Raw genomic sequence first — 16,402 nt, 5'->3', positions numbered from 1 at the left:
CTTATGATGTTTTTAACTCCTATAACGAGTGAAAAGATGACCGGAGAAATATAACAGGCTAAACTAACGCTTGGAACAGGAGAGGGTCGGTGTCCTCCACGCGCGTGACGCACCAAGAAAAGACTTGCTAGCTACAGGGTTTTTTGATTTATAGGGCCTGTGAACGCGCAATCGACCCCATTGGAATCGTCATCACGTAAAGGCATCCAGGGGAAGACGTAAGAAGTGTCCGTATAGTCATAGCAATATCAGTGCCCTTTTAACTGACTTCAGAACAGTGGCCAACATTTCTGAAATCTGAATCCATGTCAGGGAAATTGCTGTAGAATGGGCTCTGTTCCACTTAGAGACAAAATTTCAACTCCTATAGAAACTATAGACTGTTTTCTATCCAATAATAATAATAATATGCATATTGTACGATCAAGGATTTTGTGGGAAGCCGTTTCAAAAATTACCAAATTAGCATAAATAGTCTAAACAGCGCCCCCATCCCCAACAGGTTGATGTGGTATCCACCTTAACAATAGTATGTCTTGTCTGAAAGTCCAAAAATAATGAGAATTAATTTTTACTTCCTCTTCGGCCAACACTGTAATTTTACATAAAGCTTTGCTGCCCCGTGTGAGGATCACCCTCACAACCTTCAGATTATGAGACTGACGCGCTACCTACTGCGCCAACGAGGCAAAGTTTATCAAAAATTCGAAAGAAAAAATTAACGATACCGACCTTCAGATTTTGACACTGACGTTCTAACCACCGTGCCAAAATGTATGGTCTGAAAGTCCACAACACCTGAGAAATAAACAACGATTTCATTCTAAAGTAAAAAATATAGATATGGACCTTAAGATGTGGTATCCACCTTGACAATAGTATGTCTTGTCTGAAAGTCCAAAAACAATGAGAATTAATTTTTACTTCCTCTTCAGCCAACACTGTAATTTTACATAAGGCTTTGCTGCCCCGTGTGAGGATCGAACTCACGACCTTCAGATTATGAGACTGACGCGCTACCTACTGCACCAACGAGGACAGTTTATCAGTAATTAGAAAGAAAAAAATATCGATACCGACCTTCAGATTTTGACAGTGACGTTCTAACCATCGTGCCAAAATGTATGGTCTGAAATTCCACAACACCTGAGAAATAAACAACGATTTCATTCTAAAGTAAAAAATATAACTATGGACCTTAATATGTGGTATCCACCTTGACAATAGTATGTCTTGTCTGAAAGTCCAAAAACAATGAGAATTAATTTTTACTTCCTCTTCAGCCAACACTGTAATTTTACATAAAGCTTTGCTGCCCCGTGTGAGGATCGAACTCACGACCTTCAGATTATGAGACTGACGCGCTACCTACTGCGCCAACGAGGCACTGTTTAAAAATATAGATATGGACCTTAAGATGTGGTATCCACCTTGACAATAGTATGTCTTGTCTGAAAGTCCAAAAACAATGAGAATTAATTTTTACTTCCTCTTCAGCCAACACTGTAATTTTACATATAGCTTTGCTGCCCCGTGTGAGGATCGAACTCACGATCTTCAGATTATGAGACTGAAGCGCTACCTACTGCGCCAACGAGGCACAGTTGTCAATAATTAGAAAGAAAAAAATATCGATACCGACCTTCAGATTTTGACAGTGACGTTCTAACCACCGTGCCAAAATGTATGGTCTGAAAGTCCACAACACCTGAGAAATAAACAACGATTTCATTCTAAAGTAAAAAATATAGATATGGACCTTAAGATGTGGTATCCACCTTGACAATAGTATGTCTTGTCTGAAAGTCCAAAAACAATGAGAATTAATTTTTACTTCCTCTTCAGCCAACACTGTAATTTTACATAAAGCTTTGCTGCCCCGTGTGAGGATCGAACTCTCGATCTTCAGATTATGTGACTGACGCACTACCTACTGCGCCAACGAGGCACTGTTTAAAAATATAGATATGGACCTTAAGATGTGGTATCCACCTTGACAATAGTATGTCTTGTCTGAAAGTCCAAAAACAATGAGAATTAATTTTTACTTCCTCTTCGGCCAACACTGTAATTTTACATGAAGCATTGCTGCCCCGTGTGAGGATCGAACTCACAACCTTCAGATTATGAGACTGACGGGCTACCTACTGCGCCAACGAGGCACTGTTTAAAAATATAGATATGGACGTTAAGATGTGGTATCCACCTTGACAATAGTATGTCTTGTCTGAAAGTCCAAAAACATTGAGAATTAATTTTTACTTCCTCTTCGGCCAACACTGTTATTTTACATAAAGCTTTGCTGCCCCGTGTGAGGATCAAACTCACGACCTTCAGATTATGAGTCTGACGCGCTACCTACTGCGCCAACGAGGCACAGTTGGTCAGTAATTAGAAAGAAAAAAATATCGATACCGACCTTCAGATTTTGACAGTGACGTTCTAACCACCGTGCCAAAATGTATGGTCTGAAAGTCCACAACACCTGAGAAATAAACAACGATTTCATTCTAAAGTAAAAAATATAGATATGGACCTTAACCTGTCTAGGATCAGCGTGGCGCTAGCGGCACCCCCCCCCCCCCCCCCCCACTGAAAAACCAGTGCCGCGAAATTCAAAAAAAATATTTTTTTTAAATATTTAACTTTCACACATTAAAGTCCAATACAGCTAATGAAAGACACAGATCTTGTGAATCCAGTCAACATGTCCGATTTTTAAAATGTTTTACAGGGAAGACACAATATGTAAAGATGTACATCTATTACCTAAAAACACATTAGCATAATCCACCATCTTTTATTTGTCCACCAACACCAGTAGCCATCACCAATTCGGCTAAACTAAGATATTTATAGCCCCTAACCAACAAAAAAACTCATTAGATGACAGTCTGATAACATATTTATGGTATGGGATAGGTTTTGTTAGAAAAAAGTGCATATTTCAGGTAGATGGCATAGGTTACAATTGCACCCACCGTCACAAATGGAATAGAAAAACTACTTAGAGCAACGTGTTTACCTACTTACTAATCATCAAACATTTCGTAAAAATACACAGCATACACGAATCGAAAGACACAGATCCTGTGAATACAGACAATATTTCAGATTTTCTAAGTGTCTTACAGCGAAAACACAATAAATCGTTATATTAGCATAGCACATAGCACATAGCAGCCCAGCATTTATTCTAGCCAAAGTGAGCGATAAAAGTCAACATCGCCAAAAGATATACATTTTTTCACTAACCTTCTCAGAATTCTTCCGATGACACTCCTGTAACATCATATTACACAATCCATATAGAGTTTGATCGCAAATGTTTATATTTAGCCACCAAAATCATGGTTAGACAATGTGAAATGTAGACAAGCTGGTCAGAAAATGTCCTTGCGCCACTTAGACAGTGATCTACTCTTATACATAAATACTCATAAACGTGACTAAAAAAATATAGGGTGGACAGGGATTGATAGACAATTTAATTCTTAATACAATTGCGGAATTACATTTTGTAATTTATCCTTACTTTTCAATACAGTTTGCGCCAAGCGAAGCTACGTCATAAAACATGGCGTCCTAAGCCACTAAAATGTTTCGACAGAAACACGATTTATCATAATAAAAATGTCCTACCTTGAGCTGTTCTTCCATCAGTATCTTGGGCAAAGGATCCTTTCTTGGGAGTAAACGTCTTTTGGTGGAAAGCTGTCCTCTTGCCATGTGGAAATGCCAACTGCGTTCGGGATGAACTGAAAAGCGTGCCCAACTATTCACATCGTTTCAAAAATAAATGTCCCAAAATCGCACTAAACGGATATAAATTGCTATAAAACGCTTTAAATTAACTACCTTATGATGTTTTTAACTCCTATAACGAGTGAAAAGATGACCGGAGAAATATAACAGGCTAAACTAACGCTTGGAACAGGAGAGGGTCGGTGTCCTCCACGCGCGTGACGCACCAAGAAAAGACTTGCTAGCTACAGGGTTTTTTGATTTATAGGGCCTGTGAACGCGCAATCGACCCCATTGGAATCGTCATCACGTAAAGGCATCCAGGGGAAGACGTAAGAAGTGTCCGTATAGTCATAGCAATATCAGTGCCCTTTTAACTGACTTCAGAACAGTGGCCAAAATTTCTGAAATCTGAATCCATGTCAGGGAAATTGCTGTAGAATGGGCTCTGTTCCACTTAGAGACAAAATTTCAACTCCTATAGAAACTATAGACTGTTTTCTATCCAATAATAATAATAATATGCATATTGTACGATCAAGGATTTTGTGGGAAGCCGTTTCAAAAATTACCAAATTAGCATAAATAGTCTAAACAGCGCCCCCATCCCCAACAGGTTGATGTGGTATCCACCTTAACAATAGTATGTCTTGTCTGAAAGTCCAAAAATAATGAGAATTAATTTTTACTTCCTCTTCGGCCAACACTGTAATTTTACATAAAGCTTTGCTGCCCCGTGTGAGGATCACCCTCACAACCTTCAGATTATGAGACTGACGCGCTACCTACTGCGCCAACGAGGCAAAGTTTATCAAAAATTCGAAAGAAAAAATTAACGATACCGACCTTCAGATTTTGACACTGACGTTCTAACCACCGTGCCAAAATGTATGGTCTGAAAGTCCACAACACCTGAGAAATAAACAACGATTTCATTCTAAAGTAAAAAATATAGATATGGACCTTAAGATGTGGTATCCACCTTGACAATAGTATGTCTTGTCTGAAAGTCCAAAAACAATGAGAATTAATTTTTACTTCCTCTTCAGCCAACACTGTAATTTTACATAAGGCTTTGCTGCCCCGTGTGAGGATCGAACTCACGACCTTCAGATTATGAGACTGACGCGCTACCTACTGCACCAACGAGGACAGTTTATCAGTAATTAGAAAGAAAAAAATATCGATACCGACCTTCAGATTTTGACAGTGACGTTCTAACCATCGTGCCAAAATGTATGGTCTGAAATTCCACAACACCTGAGAAATAAACAACGATTTCATTCTAAAGTAAAAAATATAACTATGGACCTTAATATGTGGTATCCACCTTGACAATAGTATGTCTTGTCTGAAAGTCCAAAAACAATGAGAATTAATTTTTACTTCCTCTTCAGCCAACACTGTAATTTTACATAAAGCTTTGCTGCCCCGTGTGAGGATCGAACTCACGACCTTCAGATTATGAGACTGACGCGCTACCTACTGCGCCAACGAGGCACTGTTTAAAAATATAGATATGGACCTTAAGATGTGGTATCCACCTTGACAATAGTATGTCTTGTCTGAAAGTCCAAAAACAATGAGAATTAATTTTTACTTCCTCTTCAGCCAACACTGTAATTTTACATATAGCTTTGCTGCCCCGTGTGAGGATCGAACTCACGATCTTCAGATTATGAGACTGAAGCGCTACCTACTGCGCCAACGAGGCACAGTTGTCAATAATTAGAAAGAAAAAAATATCGATACCGACCTTCAGATTTTGACAGTGACGTTCTAACCACCGTGCCAAAATGTATGGTCTGAAAGTCCACAACACCTGAGAAATAAACAACGATTTCATTCTAAAGTAAAAAATATAGATATGGACCTTAACCTGTCTAGGATCAGCGTGGCGCTAGCGGCACCCCCCCCCCCCCCCCCCCCACTGAAAAACCAGTGCCGCGAAATTCAAAAAAAATATTTTTTTTAAATATTTAACTTTCACACATTAAAGTCCAATACAGCTAATGAAAGACACAGATCTTGTGAATCCAGTCAACATGTCCGATTTTTAAAATGTTTTACAGGGAAGACACAATATGTAAAGATGTACATCTATTACCTAAAAACACATTAGCATAATCCACCATCTTTTATTTGTCCACCAACACCAGTAGCCATCACCAATTCGGCTAAACTAAGATATTTATAGCCCCTAACCAACAAAAAAACTCATTAGATGACAGTCTGATAACATATTTATGGTATGGGATAGGTTTTGTTAGAAAAAAGTGCATATTTCAGGTAGATGGCATAGGTTACAATTGCACCCACCGTCACAAATGGAATAGAAAAACTACTTAGAGCAACGTGTTTACCTACTTACTAATCATCAAACATTTCGTAAAAATACACAGCATACACGAATCGAAAGACACAGATCCTGTGAATACAGACAATATTTCAGATTTTCTAAGTGTCTTACAGCGAAAACACAATAAATCGTTATATTAGCATAGCACATAGCACATAGCAGCCCAGCATTTATTCTAGCCAAAGTGAGCGATAAAAGTCAACATCGCCAAAAGATATACATTTTTTCACTAACCTTCTCAGAATTCTTCCGATGACACTCCTGTAACATCATATTACACAATCCATATAGAGTTTGATCGCAAATGTTTATATTTAGCCACCAAAATCATGGTTAGACAATGTGAAATGTAGACAAGCTGGTCAGAAAATGTCCTTGCGCCACTTAGACAGTGATCTACTCTTATACATAAATACTCATAAACGTGACTAAAAAAATATAGGGTGGACAGGGATTGATAGACAATTTAATTCTTAATACAATTGCGGAATTACATTTTGTAATTTATCCTTACTTTTCAATACAGTTTGCGCCAAGCGAAGCTACGTCATAAAACATGGCGTCCTAAGCCACTAAAATGTTTCGACAGAAACACGATTTATCATAATAAAAATGTCCTACCTTGAGCTGTTCTTCCATCAGTATCTTGGGCAAAGGATCCTTTCTTGGGAGTAAACGTCTTTTGGTGGAAAGCTGTCCTCTTGCCATGTGGAAATGCCAACTGCGTTCGGGATGAACTGAAAAGCGTGCCCAACTATTCACATCGTTTCAAAAATAAATGTCCCAAAATCGCACTAAACGGATATAAATTGCTATAAAACGCTTTAAATTAACTACCTTATGATGTTTTTAACTCCTATAACGAGTGAAAAGATGACCGGAGAAATATAACAGGCTAAACTAACGCTTGGAACAGGAGAGGGTCGGTGTCCTCCACGCGCGTGACGCACCAAGAAAAGACTTGCTAGCTACAGGGTTTTTTGATTTATAGGGCCTGTGAACGCGCAATCGACCCCATTGGAATCGTCATCACGTAAAGGCATCCAGGGGAAGACGTAAGAAGTGTCCGTATAGTCATAGCAATATCAGTGCCCTTTTAACTGACTTCAGAACAGTGGCCAAAATTTCTGAAATCTGAATCCATGTCAGGGAAATTGCTGTAGAATGGGCTCTGTTCCACTTAGAGACAAAATTTCAACTCCTATAGAAACTATAGACTGTTTTCTATCCAATAATAATAATAATATGCATATTGTACGATCAAGGATTTTGTGGGAAGCCGTTTCAAAAATTACCAAATTAGCATAAATAGTCTAAACAGCGCCCCCATCCCCAACAGGTTGATGTGGTATCCACCTTAACAATAGTATGTCTTGTCTGAAAGTCCAAAAATAATGAGAATTAATTTTTACTTCCTCTTCGGCCAACACTGTAATTTTACATAAAGCTTTGCTGCCCCGTGTGAGGATCACCCTCACAACCTTCAGATTATGAGACTGACGCGCTACCTACTGCGCCAACGAGGCAAAGTTTATCAAAAATTCGAAAGAAAAAATTAACGATACCGACCTTCAGATTTTGACACTGACGTTCTAACCACCGTGCCAAAATGTATGGTCTGAAAGTCCACAACACCTGAGAAATAAACAACGATTTCATTCTAAAGTAAAAAATATAGATATGGACCTTAAGATGTGGTATCCACCTTGACAATAGTATGTCTTGTCTGAAAGTCCAAAAACAATGAGAATTAATTTTTACTTCCTCTTCAGCCAACACTGTAATTTTACATAAAGCTTTGCTGCCCCGTGTGAGGATCGAACTCTCGATCTTCAGATTATGTGACTGACGCACTACCTACTGCGCCAACGAGGCACTGTTTAAAAATATAGATATGGACCTTAAGATGTGGTATCCACCTTGACAATAGTATGTCTTGTCTGAAAGTCCAAAAACAATGAGAATTAATTTTTACTTCCTCTTCGGCCAACACTGTAATTTTACATGAAGCATTGCTGCCCCGTGTGATGATCGAACTCACAACCTTCAGATTATGAGACTGACGGGCTACCTACTGCGCCAACGAGGCACTGTTTAAAAATATAGATATGGACGTTAAGATGTGGTATCCACCTTGACAATAGTATGTCTTGTCTGAAAGTCCAAAAACATTGAGAATTAATTTTTACTTCCTCTTCAGCCAACACTGTAATTTTACATAAAGCTTTGCTGTCCCGTGTGAGGATCTAACTCACAACCTTCAGATTATGAGACTGACGAGCTACCTACTGCGCCAACGAGGCACAGTTTGTCAGTAATTAGAAAGAATAAAATATCGATACCGACCTTCAGATTTTGACAGTGACGTTCTAACCACCGAGCCAAAATGTATGGTCTGAAATTCCACAACACCTGAGAAATAAACAACGATTTCATTCTAAAGTAAAAAATATAGATATGGACCTTAAGATGTGGTATCCACCTTGACAATAGTATGTCTTGTCTGAAAGTCCAAAAACAATGAGAATTAATTTTTACCTCCTCTTCAGCCAACACTGTAATTTTACATAAAGCTTTGCTGCCCCGTGTGAGGATCGAACTCACGACCTTCAGATTATGAGACTGACGCGCTACCTACTGCGCCAACGAGTCACAGTTTGTCAATAATTAGAAAGAAAAAAATATCGATACCGACCTTCAGATTTTGACAGTGACGTTCTAACCACCGTGCCAAAATGTATGGTCTGAAAGTCCACAACACCTGAGAAATAAACAACGATTTCATTCTAAAGTAAAAAATATAGATATGGACCTTAAGATGTGGTATCCACCTTGACAATAGTATGTCTTGTCTGAAAGTCCAAAAACAATGAGAATTAATTTTTAATTCCTCTTCAGCCAACACTGTAATTTTACATAAAGCTTTGCTGCCCCGTGTGAGGATCGAACTCACGACCTTCAGATTATGAGACTGACACACTACCTACTGCGACAACGAGGCACTGTTTAAAACTATAGATATGGACCTTAAGATGTGGTACCCACCTTGACAATAGTATGTCTTGTCTGAAAGTCCAAAAACAATGAGAATTAATTTTTACTTCCTCTTCAGCCAACACTGTAATTTTACATAAAGCATTGCTGCCCCGTGTGAGGATCAAACTCACGACCTTCAGATTATGAGACTGACGCGCTACCTACTGCGCCAACGAGGCACAGTTTATCAGTAATTAGAAAGAAAAAAATATTGATACCGACCTTCAGATTTTGACAGTGACGTTCTAACCACCGTGCAAAATGTATGGTCTGAAAGTCCACAACACCTGAGAAATAAACAACGATTTCATTCTAAAGTAAAAAATATAGATATGGACCTTAAGATGTGGTATCCACCTTGACAATAGTATGTCTTGTCTGAAAGTCCAAAAACAATGAGAATTAATTTTTACTTCCTCTTCAGGCAACACTGTAATTTTAGATAAAGCTTTATGCCCCGTGTGAGGATCGAACTCACGACCTTCAGATTATGAGACTGACGCGCTACCTACTGCTCCAACGAGGCACTCTTTGAAATTATAGATATGGACCTTAAGATGTGGTATCCACCTTGACAATAGTATGTCTTGTCTGAAAGTCCAAAAACAATGAGAATTAATTTTTACTTCCTCTTCAGGCAACACTGCAATTTTAGATAAAGCTTTATGCCCCGTGTGAGGATCGAACTCACGACCTTCAGATTATGAGACTGACGCGCTACCTACTGCGCCAACGAGGCACAGTTTATCAGTAATTAGAAAGAAAAAAATATTGATACCGACCTTCAGATTTTGACAGTGACGTTCTAACCACCGTGCCAAAATGTATGGTCTGAAAGTCCACAACACCTGAGAAATAAACAACGATTTCATTCTAAAGTAAAAAATATAGATATGGACCTTAAGATGTGGTATCCACCTTGACAATAGTATGTCTTGTCTGAAAGTCCAAAAACAATGAGAATTAATTTTTACTTCCTCTTCAGCCAACACTGTAAAGCTTTATGCCCCGTGTGAGGGTCGAACTCACGACCTTCAGATTATGAGACTAACGCGCCAACGAGGCACTCTTTGAAAATATAGATATGGACCTTAAGATGTGGTATCCACCTTGACAATAGTATGTCTTGTCTGAAAGTCCAAAAACAATGAGAATTAATTTTTACTTCCTCTTCAGCCAACACTGTAATTTTACATAAAGCTTTGCTGCCCCGTGTGAGGATCGAACTCACGACCTTCAGATTATGAGACTGACGCGCTACCTACTGCGCCAACGAGGCACTGTTTAAAAATATAGATATGGACCTTAAGATGTGGTATCCACCTTGACAATAGTACGTCTTGTCTGAAAGTCCAAAAACAATGAGAATTAATTTTTACTTCCTCTTCAGGCAACACTGTAATTTTAGATAAAGCTTTATGCCCCGTGTGAGGATCGAACTCACGACCTTCAGATTATGAGACTGACGCGCTACCTACTGCTCCAACGAGGCACTCTTTGAAATTATAGATATGGACCTTAAGATGTGGTATCCACCTTGACAATAGTATGTCTTGTCTGAAAGTCCAAAAGCTATGAGAATTAATTTTTACTTCCTCTTCAGCCAACACTGTAATTTTACATAAAGCTTTATGCCCCGTGTGAGGATCGAACTCACGACCTTCAGATTATGAGACTAACGCGCTACCTACTGCGCCAACGAGGCACAGTTTGTCAGTAATTAGAAAGAATAAAATATCGATACCGACCTTCAGATTTTGACAGTGACGTTCTAACCACCGTGCCAAAATGTATGGTCTGAAAGTCCACAACACCTGAGAAATAAACAACGATTTCATTCTAAAGTAAAAAATATAGATATGGACCTTAAGATGTGGTATCCACCTTGACAATAGTATGTCTTGTCTGAAAGTCCAAAAACAATGAGAATTAATTTTTACTTCCTCTTCAGCCAACACTGTAATTTTACATAAAGCTTTGCTGCCCCGTGTGAGGATCGAACTCACGATCTTCAGATTATGAGACTGAAGCGCTACCTACTGCGCCAACGAGGCACAGTTGTCAATAATTAGAAAGAAAAAAATATCGATACCGACCTTCAGATTTTGACAGTGACGTTCTAACCACCGTGCCAAAATGTATGGTCTGAAATTCCACAACACCTGAGAAATAAACAACTATTTCATTCTAAAGTAAAAAATATAGATATGGACCTTAAGATGTGGTATCCACCTTGACAATAGTATGTCTTGTCTGAAAGTCCAAAAACAATGAGAATTAATTTTTACTTCCTCTTCAGCCAACACTGTAATTTTACATAAAGCTTTGCTGCCCCGTGTGAGGATCGAACTCACGACCTTCAGATTATGAGACTGACGCGCTACTTACTGCACCAACGAGGCACTGTTTAAAAACATAGATATGGACCTTAAGATGTGGTATCCACCTTGACAATAGTATGTGTTGTCTGAAAGTCCAAAAACAATGAGAATTAATTTTTACATCCTCTTAAGCCAACACTGTAATTTTACATAAAGCTTTGCTGCCCCGTGTGAGGATCGAACTCACGACCTTCAGATTATGAGACTGACGCGCTACCTACTGCGCCAACGAGGCACTGTTTTAGAATATAGATATGGACCTTAATATGTGGTATCCACCTTGACAATAGTATGTCTTGTCTGAAAGTCCAAAAACAATGAGAATTAATTTTTACTTCCTCTTCAGCCAACACTGTAATTTTACATAAAGCTTTGCTGCCCCGTGTGAGGATCGAACTCACGACCTTCAGATTATGAGACTGACGCGCTACCTACTGCGCCAACGAGGCACTGTTTAAAAATATAGATATGGACCTTAAGATGTGGTATCCACCTTGACAATAGTATGTCTTGTCTGAAAGTCCAAAAACAATGAGAATTAATTTTTACTTCCTCTTCAGCCAACACTGTAATTTTACATATAGCTTTGCTGCCCCGTGTGAGGATCGAACTCACGATCTTCAGATTATGAGACTGAAGCGCTACCTACTGCGCCAACGAGACACAGTTGTCAATAATTAGAAAGAAAAAAATATCGATACCGACCTTCAGATTTTGACAGTGACGTTCTAACCACCGTGCCAAAATGTATGGTCTGAAAGTCCACAACACCTGAGAAATAAACAACGATTTCATTCTAAAGTAAAAAATATAGATATGGACCTTAAGATGTGGTATCCACCTTGACAATAGTATGTCTTGTCTGAAAGTCCAAAAACAATGAGAATTAATTTTTACTTCCTCTTCAGCCAACACTGTAATTTTACATAAAGCTTTGCTGCCCCGTGTGAGGATCGAACTCTCGATCTTCAGATTATGTGACTGACGCGCTACCTACTGCGCCAACGAGGCACTGTTTAAAAATATAGATATGGACCTTAAAACCTGTTTGGGCTGCAAGCCCGAAATCGGACGAAAATGACAACAGCTGCAGGGCGCGAAATTCAAAATCTATTTTTTAAAAATATTTAACTTTTACACATTAACAAGTCCAATACAGCATTTGAAAGATAAACATCTTGTCAATCCAGCCAACATGTCCGATTTTTTAAATGTTTTACAGAGAAAACACCACATATATTTATGTTAGCTCACCACCAAATATAAAAGTGGACAGACACGTATGGATATGATTATGAAGTATGAATTATGATTCAAGTAGCATGCACAAGCCAACCGAAATAAACTAAAACCAACCTAAAGAGCCCAGAAAAAACTACCTCAGATGACAGTCATATAACATGTTACACAATAAATCTATGTTTTGTTCATAAAAAGTGCATATTTTAGCTATAAATCAGTTTTACATTGATGCTACCCAAAAATGCTAACACATAGCTAGAGTCTGAATCCAGACGGGAGTAGCCAGAGAAAATACATACACCAACGTCGGCTACTAATTACACCTCATAAAACATTTCAGAAAAACATATGGTGGATAACTAATGAAAGACAGATATCGTGTGAATAAAGCCAACATTTCCGATTTTTGAAGTGTTTTACAGCGAAAACACAATATATCGTTATATTAGCTAACAACATAAGCTAGCATAAGGCAGCATTGATTCTAGTCAAGCGCTAGCCTAGCACAGTTAGCACAGTTAGCATACAACAGTTCGACAGATATATGAAAAAGCATCCCAAATTGGGTCTTATCTTTCTTGGTATTCCATCAGAATGTTGTAACGGGGTCCAATGTCCAGTAGAGTCTTTAGTTGGGTTCCAGAACGAATTATTTCCCTCTTTGGTTAGCTAGCACAATAGCATTGCGGCGCTACACAGCGTTTCTTCAAAAAACTCTTCCGTCGTATCACATCTAAAGTCCAGAATAAATTGCAATAATATAATTAAAGTATTTTGAAAAAACATACTTTAGGATGATTTTGTGACATGTATCAAATAATATCGTAGTCAGACATCCTATTCACCGTTATCTAACTTGTTCCAGAAGCCGAGACCAAATTATACTTCATGCCCGGAATTTTTTTTTAACTGCGCAGGTCTCACAAGAAGGTGTGTTATTCAGTCCATGGACGAGATATTCGACTCCTTTCAATTCTCACTTCCGCATTACAGCCTGAGGAAGGCGTGTGAAGTGTCCCTATGGTCCTAAGTCAAAGGGCCTTTTATAGAGAAGGTCTTAAAGAGACACATCGCATTTTGAAAATCTCAATTCGGCTGGGAAAATGGCTGTAAAAATATTTCTGTTCGACTTAGAGAAACAATTCAAACCTTTTTAGAAACTATGGACTGTTATCTATCCAACAGTAGTAAATATATGCATATTGGAAAATAAAAAGTTTCTTAGGAGGCCGTTTGAAAATGTGCACACATTTTCCAGTTTTTTCAATATTCAGCTTGCAGCCCAAACAGGTTAAGATGTGGTATCCACCTTGACAATAGTATGTCTTGTCTGAAAGTCCAAAAACATTGAGAATTAATTTTTACTTCCTCTTCGGCCAACACTGTAATTTTACATAAAGCTTTGCTGCCCCGTGTGAGGATCGAACTCACAACCTTCAGATTATGAGACTGACGGGCTACCTACTGAGCCAACGAGGCACAGTTTAAAAATATAGATATGGACCTTAAGATGTGGTATCCACCTTGACAATAGTATGTCTTGTCTGAAAGTCCAAAAACAATGAGAATTAATTTTTACTTCCTCTTCAGCCAACACTGTAATTTTACATAAAAATTTGCTGCCCCGTGTGAGGATCGAACTCACAACCTTCAGATTATGAGACTGACGCGCTACCTACTGCACCAACGAGGCACTGATTAAAAATATAGATATGGACCTTAAGATGTGGTATCCACCTTGACAATAGTATGTGTTGTCTGAAAGTCCAAAAACAATGAGAATTAATTTTTACATCCTCTTAAGCCAACACTGTAATTTTACATAAAGCTTTGCTGCCCCGTGTGAGGATCGAAATCACAACCTTCAGATTATGAGACTGACGCGCTACCTACTGCGCCAACGAGGCACTGTTTTAGAATATAGATATGGACCTTAATATGTGGTATCCACCTTGACAATAGTATGTCTTGTCTGAAAGTCCAAAAACAATGAGAATTAATTTTTACTTCCTCTTCAGCCAACACTGTAATTTTACATAAAGCTTTGCTGCCCCGTGTGAGGATCGAACTCACGACCTTCAGATTATGAGACTGACGCGCTACTTACTGCACCAACGAGGCACTGTTTAAAAATATAGATATGGACCTTAAGATGTGGTATCCACCTTGACAATAGTATGTCTTGTCTGAAAGTCCAAAAACAATGAGAATTAATTTTTACTTCCTCTTCAGCCAACATTGTAATTTTACAAAAAGATTTATGCCCCGTGTGAGGATCGAACTCACGACCTTCAGATTATGAGACTGACGCGCTACCTACTGCGCCAACGAGGCACTGTTTAAAAATATAGATATGGACCTTAAGATGTGGTATCCACCTTGACAATAGTATGTCTTGTCTGAAAGTCCAAAAACAATGAGAATTAATTTTGACTTCCTCTTCAGCCAACAATGTAATTTTACATAAAGCTTTGCTGCCCCGTGTGAGGATCGAACTCACAACCTTCAGATTATGAGACTGATGTGCTACCTACTGCGCCAACGAGGCACTCTTTGTGAATATAGATATGGACCTTAAGATGTGGTATCCACCTTGACAATAGTATGTCTTGTCTGAAAGTCCAAAAACAATGAGAATTAATTTTTAGTTCCTTTTCAGCCAACACTGTAATTATACATAAAGCATTGCTGCCCCGTGTGAGGATCGAACTCACGACATTCAGATTATGAGACTGACGCGCTACCTACTGCGCCAAGAGACACAGTTTGTCAATAATTCGAAAGAAAAAAATATCGATACCGACCTTCATATTTTGACAGTGACGTTCTAACCACCGTGCCAAAATGTATGGTCTGAAAGTCCACAACACCTGAGAAATAAACAATGATTTCATTCTAAAGTAAAAAATATAGATACGGACCTTACGATGTGGTATCCACCTTGACAATAGTATGTCTTGTCTGAAAGTCCAAAAACAATGAGAATTAATTTTTACTTCCTCTTCAGCCAAAAATGTAATTTTACATAAAGCTTTCCTGCCCCGTGTGACGATCGAACTCACGACCTTCAGATTATGAGACTGACGCGCTACCTACTGCGCCAACGAGGCACTGTTTAACAAAAATTCGAAAGAAAAAAATATCGATACCGACCTTCAGATTTTGACAGTGACGTTCTAACCACCGTGCCAAAATGTATGGTCTGAAAGTCCACAACACCTGAGAAATAAACAACGATTTCATTCTAAAGTAAAAAATATAGATATGGACCTTAAGATGTGGTATCCACCTTGACAATAGTATGTCTTGTCTGAAAGTCCAAAAACAATGAGAATTAATTTTTACTTCCTCTTCAGCCAACACTGTAATTTTACATAAAGCTTTGCTGCCCCGTGTGAGGATCGAACTCACGACCTTCAGATTATGAGACTAACGCGCTACCTACTGCGCCAACGAGGCACTGTTTGTCAGTAATTAGAAAGAATAAAATATCGATACCGACCTTCAGATTTTGACAGCGACGTTCTAACCACCGTGCCAAAATGTATGGTCTGAAAGTCCACAACACCTGAGAAATAAACAACGATTTCATTCTAAAGTAAAAAATATAGATATGGACCTTAAGATGTGGTATCCACCT

General features: G+C 38.6%; 31 non-coding genes across 31 annotated transcripts; all 31 read right to left on the bottom strand.

Annotated features, from left to right (window-relative positions):
• Positions 1 to 965: 965 nt before the first annotated feature.
• Positions 966 to 1,038, bottom strand: trnam-cau (transfer RNA methionine (anticodon CAU)). Its single transcript has one exon. It is a non-coding gene; the product is annotated as a tRNA-Met (tRNA).
• Positions 1,039 to 1,313: 275 nt separating this feature from the next.
• trnam-cau (transfer RNA methionine (anticodon CAU)) lies at positions 1,314 to 1,386 on the bottom strand. The gene has a single exon. It is a non-coding gene; the product is annotated as a tRNA-Met (tRNA).
• A 141-nt stretch (positions 1,387 to 1,527) lies between these two features.
• On the bottom strand, positions 1,528 to 1,600 carry trnam-cau (transfer RNA methionine (anticodon CAU)). The gene has a single exon. It is a non-coding gene; the product is annotated as a tRNA-Met (tRNA).
• A 489-nt stretch (positions 1,601 to 2,089) lies between these two features.
• Positions 2,090 to 2,162, bottom strand: trnam-cau (transfer RNA methionine (anticodon CAU)). The gene has a single exon. It is a non-coding gene; the product is annotated as a tRNA-Met (tRNA).
• A 141-nt stretch (positions 2,163 to 2,303) lies between these two features.
• Positions 2,304 to 2,376, bottom strand: trnam-cau (transfer RNA methionine (anticodon CAU)). Its single transcript has one exon. It is a non-coding gene; the product is annotated as a tRNA-Met (tRNA).
• A 2,447-nt stretch (positions 2,377 to 4,823) lies between these two features.
• Positions 4,824 to 4,896, bottom strand: trnam-cau (transfer RNA methionine (anticodon CAU)). The gene has a single exon. It is a non-coding gene; the product is annotated as a tRNA-Met (tRNA).
• Positions 4,897 to 5,171: 275 nt separating this feature from the next.
• trnam-cau (transfer RNA methionine (anticodon CAU)) lies at positions 5,172 to 5,244 on the bottom strand. The gene has a single exon. It is a non-coding gene; the product is annotated as a tRNA-Met (tRNA).
• Positions 5,245 to 5,385: 141 nt separating this feature from the next.
• trnam-cau (transfer RNA methionine (anticodon CAU)) lies at positions 5,386 to 5,458 on the bottom strand. The gene has a single exon. It is a non-coding gene; the product is annotated as a tRNA-Met (tRNA).
• Positions 5,459 to 8,119: 2,661 nt separating this feature from the next.
• On the bottom strand, positions 8,120 to 8,192 carry trnam-cau (transfer RNA methionine (anticodon CAU)). Its single transcript has one exon. It is a non-coding gene; the product is annotated as a tRNA-Met (tRNA).
• A 141-nt stretch (positions 8,193 to 8,333) lies between these two features.
• trnam-cau (transfer RNA methionine (anticodon CAU)) lies at positions 8,334 to 8,406 on the bottom strand. Its single transcript has one exon. It is a non-coding gene; the product is annotated as a tRNA-Met (tRNA).
• A 276-nt stretch (positions 8,407 to 8,682) lies between these two features.
• On the bottom strand, positions 8,683 to 8,755 carry trnam-cau (transfer RNA methionine (anticodon CAU)). The gene has a single exon. It is a non-coding gene; the product is annotated as a tRNA-Met (tRNA).
• A 276-nt stretch (positions 8,756 to 9,031) lies between these two features.
• trnam-cau (transfer RNA methionine (anticodon CAU)) lies at positions 9,032 to 9,104 on the bottom strand. The gene has a single exon. It is a non-coding gene; the product is annotated as a tRNA-Met (tRNA).
• A 141-nt stretch (positions 9,105 to 9,245) lies between these two features.
• trnam-cau (transfer RNA methionine (anticodon CAU)) lies at positions 9,246 to 9,318 on the bottom strand. Its single transcript has one exon. It is a non-coding gene; the product is annotated as a tRNA-Met (tRNA).
• Positions 9,319 to 9,592: 274 nt separating this feature from the next.
• Positions 9,593 to 9,665, bottom strand: trnam-cau (transfer RNA methionine (anticodon CAU)). Its single transcript has one exon. It is a non-coding gene; the product is annotated as a tRNA-Met (tRNA).
• A 140-nt stretch (positions 9,666 to 9,805) lies between these two features.
• Positions 9,806 to 9,878, bottom strand: trnam-cau (transfer RNA methionine (anticodon CAU)). Its single transcript has one exon. It is a non-coding gene; the product is annotated as a tRNA-Met (tRNA).
• A 467-nt stretch (positions 9,879 to 10,345) lies between these two features.
• trnam-cau (transfer RNA methionine (anticodon CAU)) lies at positions 10,346 to 10,418 on the bottom strand. The gene has a single exon. It is a non-coding gene; the product is annotated as a tRNA-Met (tRNA).
• A 140-nt stretch (positions 10,419 to 10,558) lies between these two features.
• Positions 10,559 to 10,631, bottom strand: trnam-cau (transfer RNA methionine (anticodon CAU)). The gene has a single exon. It is a non-coding gene; the product is annotated as a tRNA-Met (tRNA).
• A 140-nt stretch (positions 10,632 to 10,771) lies between these two features.
• Positions 10,772 to 10,844, bottom strand: trnam-cau (transfer RNA methionine (anticodon CAU)). Its single transcript has one exon. It is a non-coding gene; the product is annotated as a tRNA-Met (tRNA).
• Positions 10,845 to 11,120: 276 nt separating this feature from the next.
• On the bottom strand, positions 11,121 to 11,193 carry trnam-cau (transfer RNA methionine (anticodon CAU)). The gene has a single exon. It is a non-coding gene; the product is annotated as a tRNA-Met (tRNA).
• A 275-nt stretch (positions 11,194 to 11,468) lies between these two features.
• Positions 11,469 to 11,541, bottom strand: trnam-cau (transfer RNA methionine (anticodon CAU)). The gene has a single exon. It is a non-coding gene; the product is annotated as a tRNA-Met (tRNA).
• Positions 11,542 to 11,682: 141 nt separating this feature from the next.
• trnam-cau (transfer RNA methionine (anticodon CAU)) lies at positions 11,683 to 11,755 on the bottom strand. The gene has a single exon. It is a non-coding gene; the product is annotated as a tRNA-Met (tRNA).
• Positions 11,756 to 11,896: 141 nt separating this feature from the next.
• On the bottom strand, positions 11,897 to 11,969 carry trnam-cau (transfer RNA methionine (anticodon CAU)). Its single transcript has one exon. It is a non-coding gene; the product is annotated as a tRNA-Met (tRNA).
• A 141-nt stretch (positions 11,970 to 12,110) lies between these two features.
• Positions 12,111 to 12,183, bottom strand: trnam-cau (transfer RNA methionine (anticodon CAU)). Its single transcript has one exon. It is a non-coding gene; the product is annotated as a tRNA-Met (tRNA).
• A 1,985-nt stretch (positions 12,184 to 14,168) lies between these two features.
• trnam-cau (transfer RNA methionine (anticodon CAU)) lies at positions 14,169 to 14,241 on the bottom strand. Its single transcript has one exon. It is a non-coding gene; the product is annotated as a tRNA-Met (tRNA).
• Positions 14,242 to 14,382: 141 nt separating this feature from the next.
• trnam-cau (transfer RNA methionine (anticodon CAU)) lies at positions 14,383 to 14,455 on the bottom strand. The gene has a single exon. It is a non-coding gene; the product is annotated as a tRNA-Met (tRNA).
• A 141-nt stretch (positions 14,456 to 14,596) lies between these two features.
• Positions 14,597 to 14,669, bottom strand: trnam-cau (transfer RNA methionine (anticodon CAU)). Its single transcript has one exon. It is a non-coding gene; the product is annotated as a tRNA-Met (tRNA).
• A 141-nt stretch (positions 14,670 to 14,810) lies between these two features.
• Positions 14,811 to 14,883, bottom strand: trnam-cau (transfer RNA methionine (anticodon CAU)). The gene has a single exon. It is a non-coding gene; the product is annotated as a tRNA-Met (tRNA).
• Positions 14,884 to 15,023: 140 nt separating this feature from the next.
• Positions 15,024 to 15,096, bottom strand: trnam-cau (transfer RNA methionine (anticodon CAU)). Its single transcript has one exon. It is a non-coding gene; the product is annotated as a tRNA-Met (tRNA).
• A 141-nt stretch (positions 15,097 to 15,237) lies between these two features.
• On the bottom strand, positions 15,238 to 15,310 carry trnam-cau (transfer RNA methionine (anticodon CAU)). Its single transcript has one exon. It is a non-coding gene; the product is annotated as a tRNA-Met (tRNA).
• Positions 15,311 to 15,799: 489 nt separating this feature from the next.
• On the bottom strand, positions 15,800 to 15,872 carry trnam-cau (transfer RNA methionine (anticodon CAU)). Its single transcript has one exon. It is a non-coding gene; the product is annotated as a tRNA-Met (tRNA).
• A 276-nt stretch (positions 15,873 to 16,148) lies between these two features.
• Positions 16,149 to 16,221, bottom strand: trnam-cau (transfer RNA methionine (anticodon CAU)). Its single transcript has one exon. It is a non-coding gene; the product is annotated as a tRNA-Met (tRNA).
• Between the last annotated feature and the right edge of the window lie 181 nt (positions 16,222 to 16,402).

This window comes from Salvelinus fontinalis, unplaced genomic scaffold, assembly GCF_029448725.1.
Source record: "Salvelinus fontinalis isolate EN_2023a unplaced genomic scaffold, ASM2944872v1 scaffold_0256, whole genome shotgun sequence".
Lineage (NCBI taxonomy): Eukaryota > Metazoa > Chordata > Actinopteri > Salmoniformes > Salmonidae > Salvelinus > Salvelinus fontinalis.
The sequence above is the reverse complement of the archived record's forward strand: the minus strand, read 5'-3'. Positions and strand labels throughout refer to the sequence as shown.